This window comes from Tubulanus polymorphus, chromosome 11 (assembly GCF_964204645.1).
Source record: "Tubulanus polymorphus chromosome 11, tnTubPoly1.2, whole genome shotgun sequence".
In the NCBI taxonomy this organism is placed as follows: Eukaryota; Metazoa; Nemertea; class Palaeonemertea; order Tubulaniformes; family Tubulanidae; genus Tubulanus; species Tubulanus polymorphus.
In genome coordinates this window covers 5,532,736-5,556,878 of record NC_134035.1, presented here as the reverse complement: position 1 = coordinate 5,556,878, position 24,143 = coordinate 5,532,736, and the positions used below count along the sequence as shown (strand labels likewise).

At 41.1% G+C, this 24,143-nt stretch overlaps 1 long non-coding RNA gene across 1 annotated transcript; it reads right to left on the bottom strand.

Annotated features, from left to right (window-relative positions):
• Positions 1–19,606: 19,606 nt before the first annotated feature.
• On the bottom strand, positions 19,607–22,706 carry LOC141913185 (uncharacterized). Its single transcript, XR_012620235.1, has 3 exons — positions 22,621–22,706; positions 21,211–21,556; positions 19,607–20,215 (listed from the first exon to the last, which is right to left on the bottom strand). It is a non-coding gene; the product is annotated as an uncharacterized LOC141913185 (long non-coding RNA).
• Between the last annotated feature and the right edge of the window lie 1,437 nt (positions 22,707–24,143).

Genomic DNA, 24,143 nt, shown 5'->3' with positions numbered 1-24,143 from the left:
TGGAAAGATTGGAACTTTGGAATATATTAGTAAGGAACATAACTTTCGTTTACTTTCTGTCAAAATTGATCTCGTGTGTTTGATAGTTGTTTTGAGATTTGGCACGAATTCCAAGTCAGTTTTGATCACACAAGGTCTGTATTAGCCCACTTCACGTAAGTAGCCATGCAAATTTGCGACGGCAATGCGACGCAGCATTGAGACTGTGGTCCTCATACATGTGCCACATAATGTCTGACTTTCACATTTGCAATCGTATACCCGTACGTGCAGTTTTGGAATCGAATGAAACGCGTTGGACAAAATGATCTGTTGTGAACCTAGGTAGCTGGTTAAAGCAACACCTGGGTTATTTTGTTTATTTTGACAAATCCTAGAGAATATATATCTTTAATAACCATTTTTCAAAAACCTAGGTGCCCTTATTTCCATGGTTACTTAATAAATTGATTTTCAACAAAGTAGGGACCGGTGAAATTGTGAAATTTCCTGATATAAAGATGCACCCAGGGGACCCGGGAAAACGTGTTTTGGAAGTTTGACTCGTAATTACTTAAAAACTAATAAAGATAATTGAAAACGGTAAAAGGTATATAAGACCACATATAGATGGCTATTGATCCTGAAAATTTCAAAAATGTAGATTAATATTTGTAAGAATTACGAACTTTTGAATGAGATGAGCAATAATTCAAGTTGAATTATCGGGAAGACGATATCAATGTTTATAACTTCACCAGCGCACATTGTTGCATTAACTTTATAAATGAGTGATATCATAAAAAAGTTTATTATCAGCCGAGTTCATCGATATTTCTACTTTGTTTCCATCTTAATCAAATCCAGAGATATGAACGAAATAAAAAAATTAAACCGGAGAAAAATAGGGACAAAAAATCCAACACTGCGGACCCGGCGGGTACCCAAAAAAATGGCGCCTGGAAACTGTAAAAAGGCTTATTGTGAGATGATGATTCCCAGTTTGGAAATATTTGGGAATTTGGAAAATTTTCTCAAATCAGGGAAATATTTGCGAAATTCATTTACGTTTCACGTATTGCGCATTTGCCGAGGACAACTTTCTTCGGCGATTTTCTTTGGGAGCCACCTTTATCAACCAGTCTCCGCTAGTATGTTGACTGTATAGCGCGATGGTATCTGTTTCATTTCCGTTTGGAAAAACTGAAACTCACCCGTGAAAACTTGGTAAAAACTGGGAATTTTTGATTCGTGTAACTGCGGGAACCATGATCGACGAATCGGGGTATATTTAATTGGCTGATGGCGGTTGTCTTGAAAAGGTTGAAAGTCAAGAACGTCAGAACCGCGATAGAAAAAAATTACGATTTGAAACGTCAGATTATTTTCTAAAAACTCCGCGTATATATATTTTCGGTTTTCAAGCTGGCTAATTGGCTCGGGATTTCCTTTAAGCTTTAAGGAAATAATCAGTTCTGTATACTAGAAATAAATGCGTTTATCACATTCTATCAATAGGGAAGAAAGTAAGTAGCTAACACTCGCTGAGTGTGTAACACGCACGTATAATCATTTGTCAAATGATAACTCCAAGGTCACTGACTAAAAAGCGGGCCCGATTTTCGGACGCGTTTTTCGACAACGAAGAAATGAATAGCGTTGATTGTTATCAAGAACGATCTCTTTTTTTGAAAGAAAAACTAAGAGTTTCAAAGGCCGCCTTCGAATATTTGTTATTCCTATCTTGCACGACGTAGACTGCGATCGAGATCGTAATTAACCAAAATCTTCCATCAAACCGAAGCGCAACTAACGCCGGCTACTGTCAGCTTCTAGTATCGTTAATATCCGGTAAGCGAAATATGTTAATGAGGGTTGTTTCGGCGGTTGGCGAATTTGTTTCTGCGATACGGTTTGTTCGAGCCAGCATCAATCGACAATTTCAATTAAGCGACTTTCTATTTAACCACTTCGTCATTCAGGTTTCCAGGTAAATAAATTTCTCTATACGCACGACGGGGAAAGTCTCTCTCGATTGGCGCGCCTATTTAAAAAAGTCATTCCGAACGTGGCACCCGGCTGGAATTCATGATTGTGAATTCTTTGTGACGAATCGTACGAACTCGACGGTGCGAATTTATTTCAAACGGACGCTTATTGAATTATATATCAATTCTTGTTCTTCTTTTCGATTTCGCGACACATAGCGGCCTCATTCGATCGGCGACGCATTCATTATCGGTGCTTTAAGATAGCGGTAAACGGGTTCGAGTCCTGATGGCCTTATGCACAGTCAGTGTGCGGGCAACGCCTCAAAGCTCGTGGATCTCTAATAGGGTTCGTTTGGGAGACCTAGATCTGAACGACATAAAGCAAAACAAAAAAAAATTTAGATCAACTCTTTCGAATCCAAATAACCGACCCATCAAACTAACAATCGAAATTTGATTCGATGATGGACAGTTTTATTGCCGGCTATTTTAGCGCTGACGCTAGCCTGATAGAATGAAGCGGCCCCGCATAATTCACTGCAGAGACAACAAATAAAATCCCACCAGTAGCTATATATGGAAAAGTTTGTTATCTGACAGGTTCGGGGTTACTTCTAAACCCGAGAGAAACTATCCCTTAAGTCTCTGATGATGGGGTTTAGAAGTAACTCCGAAACTGTTAGAAAACAAACTTTTCTACATATCTACTGTGGGTTTTTATTTGTTAACTCTTTACTGAGATCAATATCAGTTGATTAGTAGTCATTCTCTGAATCACTGGATCACGGAAATTCAACGGAAGATGTAATACCACATAAACAAACAAACAAATACAATTCATAAATGGTAAAAGGTCGAATTTTTCGACGACATAAAATTTAGGAGTAAACTCGCAGCGTCGTAGAGACACTGGTGGCGGGTAATCGACTATGACTATGACGTCGATAGTGTCCTGTACGTTAATAGTGGTGCTACATGTTTCACGTCATCGTTACATGAAATCTGATTATCAAATTTGAAAGTGGAGCCGGTAATCCGTTTACAGGGCAATTAACTCGATGTGATTGCAGATTGAATTCACTTAGTCGTATAGCCGAACTGACTGACTGGGATGACGGAGGAGGGATGATGGTTGTGCGATCACTCCTGACCGGTTGTGACGGGGGAGAGATGATGATTGTCTGGTCACTTTAAGTCTCTCTCGTCTTAACGATCATAATAATTCATCAGAAAACACTGAGCGAGTTTAACCAGCAGCAGCACCAGCAGTCAGCAAACTCTCGACTCTTGACTGCGTGCTGTTAAACCTACACGGTATAAACAGATGGAAGGTGATATGCATTTATTATCGAAGACGTGTGAACTCACCGGCTAAAAGAGGCCGACCCAGTCGGCTCTCTCGTCTCTCGCAGGTTTTTCTTTCGCGTTTTTTGAATTATTAATAATCGTCAGCTTTGCGGGTGTTTCGTGGTGTATGTATGCTTAAACCTGATTTCAATAATAGGTCGGTCAACGAGTCTCCGCGTCGACCTTGACGCTCCGTTCAACCGCGCAGTCTTCTTAGATGTAGATAGATCTGGCAATCCCGCTCCCTCCCCCTCTCCCCTCCCTCTCTTTCTCTCTTTCCCTCTCCCTCACCCTTACCCTCTCCCTCTCGAAATCATCGCCAGGTGTATCTAGGGTCCTATTTCATATTTTATATAATATTTCATGGATAGAAACATTGTGTGTATATATTGAGGATCGATTTGAAATTCATATCATCTGAAGGAAAAACATATCTGTTAAGGAGCTCTCCACGGAGCCGCCTTTTCATGATCGTGGATCTACACGCGTGAAAAGCCGACTTTTCTATTCTAAAAGCGGCTCCTATCTTTTTAACAGGCGGCTCCAATAAAGGCGGCTTTGGGGGATTTTTTCCTCGTGTAGATTGAAAATCGTGTGGATTTCTCCTCACGTATGTAGGGACTTACATCATCACTTACAGGTCACCTTGATCAACAGCGTTTTGATTTCGAAGAAGAATTACAGGCATGCAATAAACCAAATGTGCAGTTTTTCCATTCGCCCGTTCGTCCTACTATCGACCGTACAAATCTTCGTCCATCGCCGGAGATGAATACTGGCGGATATTTCAATTTTTTATACGTCGCCCGTCGGTCGATAGCGTGTGTGTATGGCGCGGGCAAGTTTCATTTTTTTCCGGCGCAGATTCGATGACGGTCGAGATTTTATTAGCGTATTTACAAAACTGATTATCAGTGTCAGGACGATGTCTCGTTGTGAAGCGCGAGCCCGTGCGTGCGTGTACTTATCAACTACGGTAAGCCTGACTTGTTTTCCGAATTGCCTTTTTATATGGACGCGAACAGTTTGCGACAGTTCTTCCATTTTGGAGGGCGTAACGACTGTGTCGCTGCAATAAAGACCTTATCGCGCGGGCAATAATGGTTTCGCAGTGAGTTCTATCGTCGGCCTTATCTTTATGTCAACTCGTGTGGAATGCACAAGAGATCCTAATTAAAATATACCAAGCTTTAGATCGTCTCGGATGTTGAAGCGCGAATGTATTTATAACTGACGGCAGCCAGTTCCGGTACGGATTGACTTCAAATTTTTGCTCGTAATTACGAGTCCGTCAGCAGTTTGCCTTTTTAAATTTTTTGAAACTAACACAAACCTGTTTTGAAACCTTCGTGGCTCGGCACGATCGGTATAAACTTTGTCAACCCCGGCGCATGAATGAATGCAAGAGCTAATTTTGTAGAACTTGTCACATTCAAAAAGGGCACTTCGATATCTAAAAAGCTTGGAGAGATTATTTCGGTAATCCTCGTCGCCCTCGGCTGTTTTATGGTGACAATTTCTGTCCTGAATTTGTCACATCCTAAAAGGCACTTTGATGTCCAAAAAGTTTTCTGTTTGTTGATATCATGCGAAAAAGACACTCAAAGATCTGATGGACTTGTATAGTAGAAGTCTCATTATTCCCCCGGGGATGCGCCCATATGTCGTCCACCTTAAACACTTTTGGAAGAAAAGCAGTTTCTCGATTTGCCTTGCTCTGGAACTTATGAATTTAGAAGAATTCAGGACACATATCTCGGGGCGTATTTGAACTCGTATTCGTAAATAGGAAACTATGTAGATAACGTTATTACGTATTATATAAAACTCTCGGCCGTACGTCAGTAGTGTTGTGTAAGAGTGTTTGAGGCCGGAGAGGTCAAACAGTTCATTAAAACTGACTAACCGGACCGACAGCCACTGGCGGCTGAGAAAGCATTGCCAATTCTAAAATGACACTCCAGCAATTATGCGTCGGGCGTCGGGCTTTCTAGATCGATCGAAATTGATCAAACCTAATGCAATCTGAAGTTACTTCATTAGCAGCTGATTAAAACGGAACAACGTTTCAACAAGTGTATTTACTCGTGAAGATTATTCACAGAAAATGAGGCGTTTTATGTTCTTGATTCTTTGTTTAGTTCCCGTTGGCATAAACTGGATATTCCTATCAGTGCCGACTATTGCCGCCATAATGCACGCTTCCGTTTATTCGTACAGCGCAAATTTATTCAGTAACTGGCTATAAAACCGAAGTTGTTAGAAATTCTTGCGTAATTTCCATATTATCAGTTTTGTGTATATACTTGAAAGTGACCGTAAAATGTCAGAACTGGAAACAGATCGAAATAATAGTCGGTTATCATCCAATGTGTACTTTCATTCTATATTCTATCGAATTCTGCAGTTGCGGCGTGTCGCGGGTCTTACATGTTTAGAACTGGCAGATGAAAACGTCCTAGATACAGCGATCTTATCGGGTTTAAGATAGATTTCTAAAGCGTTGGCTGACTGAATCATGAAAATTAATTTTGTTGACGCCTTGAAAAATAACATGTATTGCTTATATTATAGACAATATATGATATTCAAATTGTATAATATCAAGAATAAATATAGTTATCAATAAAGTTTCGGATTTGAGTAGTGTATCGATAATTGAATTAAATTGCCCGGCAACCAGTCTAGCCTGGATATATCGATGACGTAGTGCGCATACTCTCAAAAATAATTGTCGAAATAAAAACCAAACGCCATATTGTTATTTCGAAACACCAATGTTGATGACGTAGTGCATATCGACTCACACAGAACCGCTTAAATAACGTATACTATCGGTATCTATGTTTATGAAAATCATTTAAATGGTTTTACGGCGTCAAAAAAAAAGAATCAATTCATCCGGATTGACGTCTAGAGTTCCCGTCTAGCGAAATGATCGGTGTTATTTTAGAACAAAACAACTTCAAAAATATAGAATCATATAAATCGTAATCCTTTCAAATCATTCAAAAGCAAATCGCGAGAGATTTCTTTTAGAAATTACCCTCGTCAATTATAATGTCATCAATCGAACCCGCATCCGGGCCCGTGTCCGCATTCCGATCACTACCATTTACGTAACGGTTAAATGAACGACACTGGAATAGCGCAGAAAATGCGTTTAATAGTTGCCGTTAATCCGTCGATATGAGATATCGATTGATCGATGAAACTAAGGCTATATGTGTCGGCTTTAGGGCGTGAATAGAGGATCTGCGCATTATAGTTTATTATAGCATTATTACTCGCCAGCTCGTTTTTAGCTGTTCACATACGTAAAAGTCAAATATAGAGGAAGCGTCCGTCAATTCTGCGGACTTAATCAATTATCAACGAGGACAATAATAATAAGCTATGTCTATATTACACACGCGTCTAATTCGATTAGACGTATATGGGAATTATTAGTAAAATTCCTTCAGGGAATTAGCGGCTCAATTCTCAGGAAGGTCCACTATCGTTCCGCGCGGTTGCTGGTTAAGATTTTGACCGCGCGGTTCAGTATAGCTTTTTCAGACGATCTCCTTAGCTAGAACTTTATATTCTATATCGGTAACCGCGGGGTATTATTCAGACCCGAATAAATTATGTCGGATCTGGAGACAAGCTTGTATACAAAAACGAGAAAAGCCCTAAAATGAGTGGGCGCGCATCGGGCAAAATATCGAATTCGCCACCGTTGTGAATAATAAAGGCCCTTAAAATCAGCCTTTACTTACGAGAGATACCTTGATATCGGTGACCCTATCATAGTAAATGCTTTCTGTAAATTCCGCTTTTGAAACCACGACCTTATGATATAGAGTGGTGTAGATGGACCAGATCGCGCGCGAAAACCGTTTTGGGCTCGAACCGAATCGAAGATGAATAACTGTTGAATATTGTTTTACTATATGCCGCATACACCAAAACACCCGGAGAGGCAATTTTATCCACCAATACTATTGAAATAATCCGAGCATTTACAAATTTATAACTTTGATGAATACAACATCCGACAATCTCCTAAAGCGCATTGGAGAAACCCTTCTACATGGCCAAGAGACGGAAATAGCTTCTCGGGGGTTACCTTATGTAAACGATATACGTGAGTATCAAATCTAAAACGCCAGCTTTAAAATCGATGTAAGATTGTCATACATTTAATTACTTCGATAAGTAGATATCATTTTTGTAGTTTTTACGTAGATTCGGTTTGTAATAGAAGCTTATCGCCGACTATACTTGAAAGCAGGCGCTTAACTGACCACAGAATTACGACACGGCGAGCGCCTATAAAAGCGTATATCGATAGCAAATTAGTTTCGTTAAGAATGATAGCGCGTGCATAATATACTTAGAATGAACTAGATATTAATCAGATGATCTATATACACGTGCGCGTATATTGTTTATCGTGTCTTATGTCACGGAGCGGCTTCTTCTCGTCTGATCGCTTGTCATTTTCCGGCCATCATCGATTGTGTCGAGAGACTCGCGTGAATAATGAATGAAGCTTTTGGGTATTCATTATTGTTCAAGTTGCAAACCGATCGCAATCGCCGTCGCCGGCGCTCGTTTCTATCCGAACAGAATTACCCTTCGCCATATTTGCATACGCGCTTAATTTGCCCAGGTGGAGCATGTCGCGGACTGTCGCGAAAATGTGTTGATTACACCGTATTGAGAAGCGCGCCAAGAAGAACCTCTTTCGGCGGTTAGAAGTTGATAGATTTCTGTGAGCCAGCTGCTCGCTTCTCACAACCGGCCATTTATAATTCTGAAGCGCTCATGAAGATTTTTCAAATGATGCCGGTGCTCGCTTCTATCTGCCGATTTGCGCTCGTTCAAACGCGAGAAAAAATCGAAATCGCCTTAAATATGGAATCGGAAAATGAAAGAAATCTGAAATGTCGTTATTGTGAATAGAAAATGGCGGTATTTGACTTCGTGTTTGTTCGCATGCGAAATCGAATGGAAAGTAGCCGTAGAAATATATATGAATCGCTTTATCTTTCCCCAATTCATTTTAGAGAGTCTTATAAAGTAAATATCACCGATTTCCTTCAAATTTTCAGGGGTCACAATCCCCTTCCTCGGAATATTTTGATTTTCTTTGGAGAAAAAACTCCCTCGCAATATCTGTCTCGTAAATTTTCTAATGAAGTGTCGTTATCATAACTGATGATTACTATGATGGTATATGCGTCTCATGTCAGTTAAAACAGGAACAAAAAGTGTTAATGGTACAGTGTAGGTAACCCACGTGCCGGGAGCCTCTCGTGGATTTTTAACGTGAACGGCGCTTTTCGTGTTGTAAAAGGCGCGTGTCTTGCGTACGCGTGACACATATATAGAGAAATGGATTTTCAAATAAAACCGTCGCGGAAAAAAATATATTTCGAAATAAACGTATATCATCTAAAATAATTTTCTTTTCTTTTTGCCACGCGATGTGTTAATATAAAGCTGGACATTGAATCTGGACATTTGGTTTTGGGAAATGCCAAGACACTTCCGGCAAAGACTGTTACGTTTCTCGACTCTTCTTGTTATGGCCCGGCAACTAAGTCAGTCAGTCAGTCAGTCAGTCAGTCAGTCAGTCAGTCAGTCAGTCAGTCAGTCAGTCAGTCAGTCAGTCAGTCAGTCAGTCAGCCAGCCAGCCAGCCAGCCAGGCAGGTGGGTAGCTTCGTGTATATTGTGCTATTAACCAAATAAAATAAAGTTATAAACATTTATTAGAGGATTCCCTCTTTCGACTATTGCTGTTGGCTAAGCCTGGTTGAGGAGTCGATCCAAGTATGATTTTGAGTATATACCTTACTCACGAAAAAACTCTTCTTAAACTCTTTCTTAAAATGGTTAACTGTATCATCTTATTATTATGTGTAGTATATATCCTTTCAACGCCACTAATAAACTCATCGTAGTCGTTGTACTTAGAAATTCACTCAAAAGTTTGAATTTTCTCCGCCTTTCTTCAGAAAGGAAGTTTCGGATTTTCCCTGCTCGGCGTGTGCCCTATCAATTTTAACAAGCTCGAAAACTGCTGAATCTTTGAAAGATTTTGTTTCGCGCCGCAGCGAGTATTATCCTGCACACGGTGGGTGGTGGCAGCGCTTTCTCCTGTTTCTTTACGTCATTGACGCCAATTTTACTACTTGAAAATCATTCAATAAATCATCACCTCGTACAGTCGGAAACAAAACCTCTATTCACGTGAACTGCGAACGTATAGATCAATTGTTGATGACCCGACGATGGCGAGCTTTGTATAGCGCGGAACTGCGCTGAATATCGACCCCCGACGAACGAACGTTCGTTCGCCGAGGTGAATTGAGAAAATAAAATTAATGCGCGTTCAAATGATTTTAATTTATATTTGACGAAGTTTCGTGTTCGATACAATAAAACCGACTCGGCCAGCACCGCCGTCGAGTTGTTCGGGTCCTTTAAGTTCTTTAATGACGATATGAGAAATATATCGACTGCTTACTTGAAGCTTGCTTCGGGGATAAAACCATTTCTAGGTAAAGTTTCGTCTGCAAAGGCGAATGTCCCTGAATATCGTCCTGTAGATGCTGTATTCAATTGTCATATAAGTGTTGGGTGCACTGAACTGATTTTCAGTAGATTGGTCGAAAGATCGAGAATTTTGGGGCTCTATATCGTCCTGAAGATGACGTATTAAAGTTTCGTATATGGTTAGGGTGTAATGAACTGGTTTTCAATAGATTGGTCCAAAGATCTAGATTTTTGGGACTTCATATCATCCTGATGATGCTGTATTCAATTTTCATATAAGGGTAGGGTGTCCTGAACTGATTTTCAATAGATTGGTCGAAAGATTCAGAATTTTGCGGCTTCTTATCGTCCTGAAGATGAAATTTAATCCGCATAAGTTATCTTTGATAACGATATAAGAAAGCTAAACCTCGAATGAGACACGTGGCAAAAGCGTCAAGTCGAGCATTTATGACTGAAACGTAGACGTTTGACAGGTTAAGCTTAAACTTATCTAAGGATAGAATTTTGTAATAATTTATTTATAGAAATTCTTCAATCCACGACTAAAACGAAGAATGTCGACAGTTTTACTTCGGGATTGCGGGGTGAAATTTCGTATAAACAATTTGCATTTAGGATAAGAATATATTTGAAATATATAGCATTTTTTTGTGAATTGTGATCGTTGGGATTTTGAAATCAAGAAAGTTGGAAAAAAGTAGAAGCTAACTGGTGAATGAAAAAAAAATGGAAAATCACCAGAAGCGTGCGCAGGAAATCATTACGAGCGCATTCATAAAATATCGCGTATCATGTATATGATAGGGTTTAATGTTCGTTTGACTGTGGTCCCGCCGCACTACCCAATGAAGACAATCTTCTCACGAGCAGCCAATAACGTAGTATTGCAAAGAAGCCTTTTTTCCTCTTACATTCGCCAACCGCGTGCAAAGTTCCAAAACAAATTCGGGACTTACTCCGACTGGCGGTTTTCGATTAGTAGACAATGCGCAAGGCAAGTATTGACTTTGGTAGATTACACGCGTTGAACAAACTAATAAAACAGTCCTTGGCGTCTTCTTTTTCAAATTACCCCCTCAAACAGGTGCGTAATTAACCGCGCGGTATTCAATCTGCGTTTATTCTCGTCCGTTTGTTTGTTTGTTGGTCACGAGGTAACCGGGCACTGACATTCGCGGCTCATCCCGCTCGATGACGTCAGTACCGATCCGAAATAGTTCGAAGATGAATGAACGTCGTCGGAAATCGAAAAAAAAACACCGATGAAATTCTGTTCTCAAAAGAGTAGTGAATTAAAAACGCGTTGGTCAGGTGATTTGGGATTTCCTGCCGCTACTACTTTTTATATTTCGAAAGAAAAACTACGATTAACGAAGAACGAAATCTTAGTACCGCGTTATAGCGAAGGCAGAGATGAGGCACACATCTCAACCGATATAGATGAGGCCACACATATCTCAACCTATTTTAGCCAGGCCCACATATATATCAACCTCTTGTAGCAAGCTCTAAACATATCTCAACCTATCTTAGCGAGGCCTGCACATATTTCGACCTATTTTAGCAGGCTATCTCAACCTATTTTAGCGAGGCCTACACATACCTAAACTTATTCTAGCGAAGCCTAAACATATCTCAACTCATTTTAGCGAGGGCTACACACTAAACCTATATTTTTTCATTAAGGCCTTCACATATTCAAACCTAGTCTATGAGCGAGGCCTATGTCAACGTGCCTGTTGACACGTGTTTGGTTCGACGACCAACTCATTGAAAAGAAGCGAAACAATTCTATCCAGTAAAAAATTCAACACGTTTGGATATCGACGCAAGTTTATCTCGCTAAACGGTTCGACAAGTTGCGTCTTGTTTGAACTTACGGTTGATGAAGTAAATGCCGTCGAGTGTTTGTGAGTGAGCGTCAGATTATTGGGTTACGATTTCTCGGCACGTAGTGCGTAATAATCTAAAAGCCAAATTTGGTCGGAAATTGAACATTTTTCACGGCGTAAACAACAGCGACGCCTAAGAATTGAAGTCCGTTGGATTTGAAAGTAAAATGTAATGCGCAATGTTCCGACGGAGAAGCGCCGACCGAAATACTGATTGAGATCTGTCTCGTGAGGGTAAAAGGCTAGTGCGTTTTTCACGCAGATAAACAAGACAAATAATGTAGGTATCGCTGATAGAATTGTAAAATTGGAAATACCTACAAAATCTGTGAGATGCCGCTGAAGACGGCGGGATTTAATTGGGGACTGTTGTGACCACGTCGACCAATAAAAAGCGCATATATTCTTAATTTGGCGGAAAGGCGTATCAGCAAAATTTTTGAAATTTTACGATCCTTTTAGAGCTTTCTGAGCATCTCTGAGAGGCATTTATTCAAGAAACGAAACATAGGTTATATATTTAGGAAAAATATCTATTGTGTATCTTGGGTGGTAATAATGGCAAATTTTGATACAGAGAGAAAAAGTAAAAAGGCACTAAAGAATTCCGACGGTCGACACGGTCTAAATCCACCCCTGGAATAGAGATTGAAAACTATGAGAAAAATTAGGCAAATCGGATTACGAAAAAAAGTGAGATAAGAAAAATCTATGAGTTATAGGAATGAACTCAAATTTGATAGCGGGAACCAGTCTTCGTTACTCGACTCAGGGCAAATTGATGTCGTTCGACACGTGGTCATTCGGGGCCCAACAAAAAATAGTTCTTGTTCGCGCCCCTGATTCTGATCACAGTACTTCTTAAAGCAGTAATATGCGCTAAAATTGCATAAAAATGTACCTAAATTTTCAAAATTGTCGGGGGATCTCGCAGACCCTCTTGCGCAAAGGGCGTCGCATTTGCGGTGCCCGCCGGGACACCCTACACGAGTGCCCTTGTCATAACGAGGTGAACTGGGGGCCTGGATCCGCCCCTGGGACCGAAGCAAAAACGATGGTGACAAATGGAATAGGTGCACCTGGAGGCTCGCACCTTCCAGGGTGAACCTTCAACGAGACCAACACAGATTGATAGGCTGCGGATTACCGATTGAATATCATATCTTCGCTTTGCGTCAAATCTATGCCCGGTTGTTTTCATTTGAAAAATGTTGATCAACCATGCGGGGTGATCCTTATCAATACACAGCGTTATACAAGCACACACGCACACGCACATACACGCACATATTGTTGTTTCAGTTTTTTATTCATACGATTCCAAGTAAACGTCGCGTGAACGTCACTCAAATATGAAACAGACATGTGCACGGCGACTACGACGACGGCGGCGGCGGCACAGCTGCCAGTGAAACATGTTTCACATATTAAAAGCGGTCAGCATTTGATATACCTGCAGCATTGAAACACATCAGCTGCCACTGCGTAACGTCGCTTACTGCGGTTAGGTTTAGGATGAATATATTATGACCGGGAACAAAATTGTGTAATCGAGGCGTAAGGAGACGGTTAAGAAATTTCTAGGAATCTGTATATTACGTGTTTTTCGGAGGCCCGTTGCCCCACTGTGCGCCGAAACGCCGTTAGGGATGTAAAACCCCCGATGCGAGTTGTAACTATAAGGATTTAAATACACCCCAGGAGCGATCGCATCGCCATGTACTGCTCGGACGGTCGTAACTCTACTGTAGTCAGTTCGATAGATGGCATCGACAGCGTCGCGGCGCCGCCGTCCGGCGGTTCGGACCAGGCTCAGCAGCCGAACGGCGTCGCCGACAATCAGAGCGGTAGTAATAACAAAATGAAACGACTCGTATCGATCAGAATAATGAGTTTGATATTGATATTCAGCGCGGTCGTGTTGGTGATTCTATGTATACCGATGACCGTGTACGATATGTGCTCGACCGAGGATTCTCGATGTTTGCAGTATTTCCCGTACTGGGGTGTCGTCGTGTATATTCTAGCAGGCGTGAGCGGTTTGTCGGTTTATAAGTACGATCGTTGGCTTTGTTATTTCGCCACGTTTATCTCGTCGCTGGCGTCGTCGTTGTTGAGTTTCGGTTACGGGCGAGTGTTGATGGTGCATTTCGACGTGTCCTCCGCGACGGATCTGTACTCGGTTCACATGACGCTCAGCGCTCTGTCGTTTCTAGTAACGTTGGTGCTGTTTTTCACCGCTATCGTCCAGACATGCTTATGCAGCACAACGACGTGTAAAAGTGACACAGTTTCTGCGCCGGAGTTTAAATGTTAACGGGCCGCGCTCTCCGGTGACGCCGGCTTTTCCGCCAGATGGCGTGAGATTACTCGGTCTTACCATTCAAAATTTAGACACATTTGGAAACATTGATATATCTAAAACTCCAAATTTCCAATTAGCAAGATTTATTTAAGTTGGTTTAGATATGTTGACCCCCCTGTAGTGTCTTACTCTACTGCAAATAGTACATGCCTTTGTATATACTGTAAAAAAAACCTTGTTTTGTATTTAAGATGTTTCATTTTCTCTTGATGTTTGTAAATATTTGTAAACAGAATTATTTCCCCTCCACATACCATGGAAATGGTGGGAGAGAAATTATCAACGTTGTCAAAATTAGTCTATTATCAATATTTAGAGTTTTGAACTGAAATTTCAGGCTCCCGAATCAATAGATAATCAAAGGACCCACCAAATAAGCATTCGAATCACTCATTTTTACTCAATGATTGGTACAGCTTTCATTAGTGATTGATTAATTTAAGAGCAAAGTTCGTTTGATTTCAATTTAAATGTAGAAGAAATTAAATGCGGAAGACCGAGTAACTACTAAAGACAACTATAGTGGATCCTTCATTACCATAAGTGGAATCCTCGATTGCCACAGTAGCGTTGGAAGTTCCGATTTAACTGATGCATTACGTCCTCGTTCTTGCTTGCTTTGATTGTAAAGCTGTGAAATATGCAATATGAACTAAAATATCTAGGACATAAAAGGCAGCAGTTTTAATATCGATTTGTTTAAGTGTGAATGTTTTCATTCTTCGTTTAATAAAGTGTAAGATTGATCAAACTACACGTGTATAATCGTCGTTTAAATCTTAGGTAGGGACAGTGGGAGAATGGCAGTTCACGTTTATACCGAATGCCTATAAAAGCGATAACTGTGTAACTCCCATTTTAGTACAGTTTTAAACGGTTTATTCACACGAGCATTTTGGGGACGTATCCCCTCATCAGGTGAGGTGATATCCCTCATCAGGTGGAGGTGATATCCCCCATCAGGTGAGGTGATATCCCTCATCAGGTGAGGTGACATCCCCCATCAGGTGAGGTGATATCCCCTATCAGGAGAGGTGATATCCCCTGTCAGGAGAGGTGATATCCCCGCATTAGGTGAAGTGGCGTTCCCTAATCAGGTGAGGTGATCTTCCCTCATTAGGTGAAATACAAGTGTGAAAACAATGAATGAAAACTACAGATGTAACACAATAAGGGTTGGAAGTAATATCGCATGTCTGAGGTGGTCGTAAGTGTCTAATCAAAATACGGTATATTCTTCTTCGTTTCATGATGCAAATGTATTTCGATCTAGCAGTAGTAGCATGCGTACGGTCGTTTGTCATCTCGCGTCTGTCGTGCATAGTCGCTAGATGGCGCCTGATAATCAGTGAGCGACTGGAAGCGCCAATTATTCCTTGGTTCGTCTGCGAAAACCGATGTCGATTCTCTTCATTTGACTTTCAGTTCCCGGCAGCGGGTTCAGTTATCATAATCGAGTGAAATGATCGTCGATTAACAACGAATCAGAAGAAAAAGAAAACACGATAAACGGCTGTGGTTAGCAATGTCGATGACGTCACGGATTAGATTCGAATCCCAGCGAATTTTCGCTCACTAAGATGGACTACGCATAGATTACAGTTACTTCATCTAAGGTTTATACGGTAGCTTAACTTCATCTAACTTAATCAGCAGCAGCGGAGAAGTCCTACTGCACGAGCAGATGACGGAGCGTCCTTTTAGAGCATCACAATTTGATATGCTCATAGTTATAACGCAACAAATGTCACTTTTTTATAACCACAGATTATTAAGTGATTAATTTGGTATCTTATTGCGCCAGGTCAATGGCAGCTTCACTTCAATCAATGTATTGAACTGGTTTACTGGTTTTACACATATGTCTGTGCACGAATTGTTTGAATAAAGAAACTCTATGACACTGTCTTGTCGTAGGTCTGACCATTATGACGAACTGACACAGAACAAATAGTTTCCTTGTGAACTTTATTTAAAATCTCACAAATTACATTCGGAATTTCAAGCCGATTTCAACAATGCCATCTATCTTCTGATGCTGCTCTCTGTTGCCGACTCGTCGCTGAGGTCAAACAGGGCCGAACCATTCATTCAGTTAACAGAGAAAACTATAATCAACCCATCCTCCCCAGGTAGGGATTCGAACCTGATGGCATCGCTACACTCATCCCGCGTATCGAAATTTGGTAGGCTGTCTATATCGATATTGGATCCGTGGGCGTCATAATGAGTGTTTGTATCAACAGTTGGTAAACTGTCTACATCTAAATCAAACTCAGGAAATTCTATGTTTTGTACTGGTGGTAAACTGTCGTAGCCATCATCATCGTGAATGATAGGACAACCAGCCTTATATCGTTTGGTCAGAGATGACTTTCTGTTTTGTTTAGTCCGTCGCTGCTGGTGCTCCTCCGTCCCGGGCGTGAGGCATAGAGCAATCCTGATTTCGTGTTCGTGTTTAAATTACATTTGAATTATATTTATCGTCGAGATTTTAAGCGTCTTAAAAAGTTGAATAAATGAGCATGAAGTTTTTTTTTCAAAGAAAGCATTGTGTGAATTCCCAGTGGTACCGTAGCTGCGAAATTCAAGTTTGGTCAGAAACGGACGATTTCAGTTAGAGTCGACATCGTCACGGCGTTGACCATTGTGACGTCATGGTTGTCATGGAATGTGAATGGCCGTGGAATATGTTCGAATGTTTTCCTCTCACAATCGGGCGGACCGGATGGCGTAGTCGGTAGGCGACTTGCGTGTCACCGCTGTGGCCCAGGTTCGAGTCTCGGAGGAGGCGGGTCAGGATGTGGCAAATGATCTCCGGTAAGCGGGCGAGTCGAGAGTACTGTCCTCCCTGGAATGAGGTTGCTAATGCGTGAGTCCTACAAAATAACTGGTGTGGGGTAAATTATGTTTAATTCAGTCGTTTCTGGCTGAATTATTTATTTATCCCACAATACCGGTCCAGGCTGCGGAGTAATTCCCCCAGGGACCTTGGCCTTTTTTACAATATTAGTTTGTTATTTTAAGTTTAGTGAAGGAAATTTTTATATTTATTCAATTCCTCGAACTGAAGAAATCCAAGCGACTATTCGGTGCAAGCAGCGCCCGCTGTGATCAATCACAGTTCTTTCTCAACTGATGATAAAACTTTGATTATTTTTTAACTTCACCAGATTTCGGTTAAAGAAGATGTGTACGCGGCGATGTCTGGTGAACTTGTGTATAAATTCGGATTCAAAACGACTCTATCACTCTCTGGAGACCTGCCATATACGCTCTACTACACAATAGTGCCGCGTGACTGCACAAACCCTTAAGCAAACTTCAATATAAGCAAAACTCGAAAAAAGTAAAATTGAGCCGGTATTACAGTTCAAAACCAGACTTAAATAGAAGGGAAATCTACACTAAAGTTTTTTTGAGTTTATCTAACCCATTAGATAAAATTTCAGCATACAATTTTAGGCTAAAATCGTAGCATTCGATATTTCTATCTCAAACAATGTGTGCCTCTATGAATAGTCGAATTAAACTCGATGACCTGTAGGCCCCATTGAAAATGTTTGGCACGAATTGAATGGTTCTTGCGGATTAGCGTCACGGACTCGGGTCTGTCACAGGAATGCGCGATCGAGCTTTCTGATTGATCCAATCCGGTCGCATCGATGATGCACCGTCGCTGATTGGTTGACGTAGGTATTAGAAGCGCGGTTCGAGCCGCCCGAAGCCAGTCCGAGAACTGATGTCCAGTGATGAAGGTCGACCTATAAGAGCTCTGCAACAAGGCGTGAAGAAAGTGTGGCTTCAAGCGAACAACCTACTAATATGCGGCTGATGATGTTAGGAGAACGTGAAGGAATTTGTGACGCCTAGCGATTGAGAACGCTAGATGAGACTGGCGGCTGTTTGTGCTGATGATCGCGGAGATCCCGATGCTGCTGCTGCTGCTGTTGTTACTGGTGTTGCTACTAATGTTGATGACGGATTTCAACTACAAACAGATGACGGCTAATTTGCTGAAGACGAGTTGCCGTTGTTGCTGATTTCCGATGTTCTATTTCACACACATTTATACATTATGAATATTGTGTCTTTTTAGGGTTAAACCGAAACCAGTTCGCTACTACTGACAACTACATGCACAGACAATTCGTTTGTCGCAACGTCCTGAACTAGGCTGCTGCTGCTGCTGCTGCAGCAGCGGCATTGGGAACTGCATCAACTCACATTTTGCTGTTTCGGTATCTTTACATCAACGATAAGGTAATTATATTAAACTGCACCCATCCGTACATTTTGCATATTCAATCTTCTTCTTGACACAAATAAGCTTGACGATTATACGATTTGTTTTTCAGCCGGCAATATTTGAGTTACAGCAACATCTTCAAACCTCGAGACGCAGACTCTACTCCGACTACAGTACCATCTTCAAACCTCGAGAGACGCAGACTCTACTCCCGAGTACAGCACCATCTTCAAACCTCGAGACGCAGCCTCTACTCCCGAGTACAGTACCATCTTCAAACCTCGAGAGACGCAGACTCTACTCCCGAGTACAGTACCATCTTCAAACCTCGAGAGACGCAGACTCTACTCCCGAGTACAGCACCATCTTCAAACCTCGAGACGCAGACTCTACTCCGACTACAGTACCATCTTCAAACCTCGAGACGCAGACTCTACTCCCGAGTACAGCACCATCTTCAAACCTCGAGAGACGCAGACTCTACTCCCGAGTAAAGCACCATCTTCAAACCTCGAGACGCAGACTCTACTCCCGAGTACAGCACCATCTTCAAACCTCGAGACGCAGACTCTACTCCCGAGTACAGCACCATCTCCAAACCTCGAGACGCAGACTACTCCCAAAGACAGCACCATCTTTAAACCTCGAGACGCAGACTCTACTCCGACTACTGTACCATCTTCAAACCTCGAGAGACGCAGACTCTACTCCCGAGTACAGTACCATCTTCAAACCTCGAGACGCAGACTACTCCCGAGTACAGCACCATCTTCAAACCTCGAGACGCAGACTCTACTCCCGAGTACAGTACCATCTTCAAACCTCGAGACGCAGACTCTACTCCCGAGTACAGCACCATCTCCAAACCTCGAGACACAGACTCATTTTATAAAAAGTAACGTTATAAAAAGTAACGTAAATAAATAAACGTACATATATAAAATGCTCTCTTTAATAAAATCTCTCGGGCACTTTGCCCCCGGAAAAGGACTCTTCCCTCTCACAACTTCATACTCGTCACTTGCCCCGGAAACTCTTCCGCTTCCGTTCAAGGAAAGGACAAAGATAAAAAGGAAAGGACAAACGCAAAGTACAAATTAAAGGATTTATTCCAAATTCAAAGTAGGAATTTGTTACAGCTTGTTTGCAAAAGTAAAATTCAACATTTTATTGAAACGATCAAAATAAATTCAACATTTTATTTAATCATCAACAACAAATACAATTATGGGATTTGAACCACCAACCACTCGCCTAGCAGTTCAGCACCCTACCCACTACGCTATAGGGACGTACTGGACAGCCGGCAGAGGAACTCCTATTTATCCATTACTTAAGCAAATTTTATCGAAAAAATAACGCCATCTACCGGGCGAGACGGAACTAGTTCCTATCACAACCCGGTAGATGATGGAGAAAGTCCAGAGATGAGATTGAGAGAGTGAGATAGGCTATGAGAGTGAGAGATGAGAGATGATAGAGAGAGACAGAGGATAGGATGGGAGAGATGATAGAAAGGATGGGATGGCATATCACCTGAACTTCATGTTCGTCGTTTGTTTTCTATCCGGCAGATTCTAGATGCCGTCAGTAGTTTTAGTTTTACAGTTTTTAGTTCAAACAGATATTTATCCCATCAGCATCAAAGTCATCACATAGTTAGTCCTCGTGGACATAAAGTTCACTATAACTGAAGTCAAGTTCTCCCAATATTTGTTCGTTTGTTTGTTTATCCTCCCGGTGAGTTCTAACGCTGCCCACACATATTTATCCAGTTCACCTGATGTAGTCCTGATCATCAAACACAAACGTCAATAATTCCATCCTAATGATGAGAAACATCCTAAAAGAGAAAAACGAAACTTAATAGATTTGAGGCCACCAATCAGTTATACACAGTGTAAGAGTTAAGTCTAGTTACTGGTGTATCAGAGAAATGTAGGCTACTACAAAATGAGTGTCAGGGGTTAAATATTTTTTGTCTCCGATTTTAATGAAATGCAGTATAGACATGTATTCTTGGGTGCTGATCACAAATTTGAATGAATTTAACGGATCTGAGTCCCAGAAAATGAGAAATTCGAATTTTTGGGGGGACCCCCTGAATTTTCAAAAGGCCTTGGACCCCAGAGTTTTCGAGATATTCCAAATCTGATTGCAGATCTGGAATCAGCACCCCTGAAAATATAAAGGACTAAAATTTCAAGCAAATCGAAGAGATTCGATTTTTTGACCAAAAATGGCAAAAATCTAAGGTCCAGGAGTTTTTTTTCGGCGAAAAATGTTTTTTCTCTGATTCCTTCTAAAATTCGTTGGAATATGTATTCTGAGGTGTAGATTCCGGATCCGCAATCAGATTTTGAATCGGAATTCATCTTCATGGGCAAATAAGGGTTTTAATGCCCAAAATATGCACCCCATAAATGGGGTACTAAGTCGAAATTTTTTTTTGCCCCAATTTTAATGAAATTTTGTGCAGACATGTTTTTTGGGGTGCTGATTACAAATATAAGGTTAGATTTTGGATCTAAGGCACCTAAAATGAGTTATTCAGGATTTCGTGTTTTGACCCCCTTAATTATGTCACAAATTTTGATGAAATTTGCCTGGGAAATTCGGCCCAAAAACGAATTTTATTCAATATCAAATATTCAATTAATTTTAAGGTATAAATTGATGCTCTCACTAAAACCCTGTATTATAATTCCTGCAACACAATTACAGGCTGCTTCAAATAACCACATTGACAATTCTTATGAAATGCAGTAAACAGTGCAGTGTTTACAGATAAACTGCTTTCTCATAATTGTATGGAAACTTATAAGAAATTCTACTCACACACTCACTAGCCCTTGTCTAGCAGTAATGGTAGTCCACCGAGTTCCAAAAATCCACATACAGAGTTCCACACCTCCTGGAGTCCACCACTGACTGTATTTTTATGAGTATCAATCCACTAATAGTGCGGTAAGTTGATTAAATAGTCCAGTTAGTTCACATATAGTCTAATTAGTTCACATATAGTCCAGTTAGTTCACTAATAGTCCGGTTAGTTGACTAGTAGTCCAGTTAGTTCGCTAGTAGTCCGGAAGAAGTTGACTGAAGAAATAAAACTGTGATGAATTTCAGAAGTCCACCACGTCCAGTATTTGTGATGAAGTTTACACGACAGCCCGAAGAAAACCTTAAATATAAAATTGAAATCACATTAACAGGGAGACTGACTGAGAGGTTGGGGAGGATGGGATGAGAGGTTGCGGACAATGGGGTGATGAGGTTGGGGGAGGATGAGGTGAGAGGTTGAGGGAGGATGGGATGAGAGGTTGAGGGACAATGGGATGAGAGGTTGGGGGAGGATGGGGTGAGAGGATGAGGGAGTATGGGATGAGAGGTTGGGAGAGGATGGGGTGAGAGGATGAGGGAGTATGGGATGAGAGGTTGGGGAGGATGGGGTGAGAGGTTGGGGAGGATGGGGTGAGAGGATGAGGGAGTATGGAATGAGAGGTTGGGGGAGGATGGGGTGAGAGGTTGAGGGAGTATGGGGAGAGAGGTTGGGGGAGGATGGGATGAGAGGTTGGGGAGGATGGGATGAGAGGTTGAGGGAGGATGGGGTGAGAAGTTGAGGGAGAATGGGGCGAGAGGTTGGGGAGGGTGGGTTGAGAGGTTGAGGGAGGGTGAGGTGAGAGGTTGGGGGAGGATGGGTGAAAAGGGAAGCAAAACACAAAGCACAATTACTCAGGCTAAAGCAAAAGTTTTCAGCAGTTTTCAGTACAGCACTGGATTAACAGATTCTCGTTTTACACAAGAGCCCAGCCTGTGGCAGTGGGAGAAAGCTGGTGTAACTAACTGGTCGAGTTAGCTGGTCTTAACTTGCTGAACAAGATGTGGTGCCGCAGGAAGTTGAAGAACAGTTCATCAAGATTTGTGAAACTTTCGCCTGCACCATGTGCAATGCAAGCGGCTAGGGTAGTGCGGCCCGTGCAGGCTAGAAGTGGTTATTGACACCGAGTGAGGTTCCGGTTAGTCTAGTACCTAGCCGTCGTTCCCTAAACAACCCAGAACCCGTAGTAACAACGACTGACTGATTCAGACTAAATTTGAGTAGGTCCCGGCCTCATTTACTGACTGTCGTGAAGTGTCTGCGAAGTCACTGGAGTGAGGTCCCCCTAAAGTGTGTGTACCTGAGGACATGAAAACGAAATATCATGAATGAATTCTTATCTTTTTTACCAATATCAAAATTCGTACATTTAGAATCAACGCGGCTTTAAAGTCTTTATCAATTGAGGAAATAGTTCACTGTAAATAAAGATTAAGCGATTGAATTGAGCCCGCTCCACAGTAAAATAGCGCGATCAATTCAATCTCGACCATCTAGTGCTGCCGCTATGTATAACGATAGCGTGGAAAATGTGAACTAACATAATACTCGCTTGCCAGAGTCTTCGAACGGCAGGAGTGGACGAACTAATTACCGATTGGCGGGCCGTATTCCGAGGAAAATTCTCAAACTCTGAAAACTGCTCTGAAACGTTCGAACCAAACAATTTTTCTATAAAAGAATGAGCCTTAATTGTTAATTTGAATCGGGGTATTTCTAGTATGGTCTGGGAGAGAGCGACAGGTGTTTGTATGTTCCCTGTTTATTTGCGCGCAAATAGAATACATTGAAAGAAAAATATGGACATTTTGTCAATTCTGATGATAAATTATCATTAAAAAAATGAAAATGAATAATTTATTCTGTATACAAATACTACATTAATGGATAATTAAGTAAATTTTAGCTAAAAAGAATTAAATATGTTACCTAAAAAATAAGGAAATATCATACAAAATTCAGAAAGTATTCATAGTATCATATTTAGTCAGAATTAGATGACACACTAGTCAGTATTGTACGTAATAAGGACATTTAAATTCCGGCGGTAAATATGCGCTACTATTTTAGTTCACAGAAATTCCACTATCCTTATTCATAGGGGCAGCACTGTACGGTAAATATCTAACTCAGCCTCGCTATCTTACTGTGGCATGCGAGCAATACAGATATTTTTCTTAGCCGAATTTCGTTGATTATCTAATACGATTCCATTGTATATGAATAATTCTACTATCGTTAAAGGTATTTTGAAGGGGATCATCTTTTTAAAACGAATTTCAAACCGTTTTTGATATAACTCTTTTGTCTGCGGAATGTATTAGCATCCGGTAAAGCGGTAGGCTCACATGCCAAAGGAAGAATTTCAAGCAAATTAAATTTTATACTCTAAAATAGTGCATTCAACTACCACACACACTGTAACCAGAAATAATGCTCGGAAACTATTAAAGAATAATGCTTAAGAGTAAATTTGAAGTCAAGTTCTCCCAATATTTCTTCGTTTGTTTGTTTATCCTCCCGGTGAGTTCTAACACTGCCCACACATATTTATCCAGTTCATCTGATCCTGATCATCAAACTCAAAAAGTCAATAATTCCATCCTAATGATCACAAACATTCTAAAAGATATAAATGAAACTTAATAGATTTGAGGCCACCAATCAGTTATACACAGTGTAAGAGTTAAGTCTAGTTACCGGTGTATCAGAGAAATGGCAATCTAAGGTAGGCTACTCCCCAAAATGAGTGTCACGGGATCAAATATTTTTTGTGTCCGATTTTGATGAAATTCCGCTTAGAGGGGTGCTGATCACAAATCTGAACGAATTTTCTGGATCCGAGGCCCAGAAAATGAGAAATTCGAATTTTTTGGAGGACCCCCCTGAA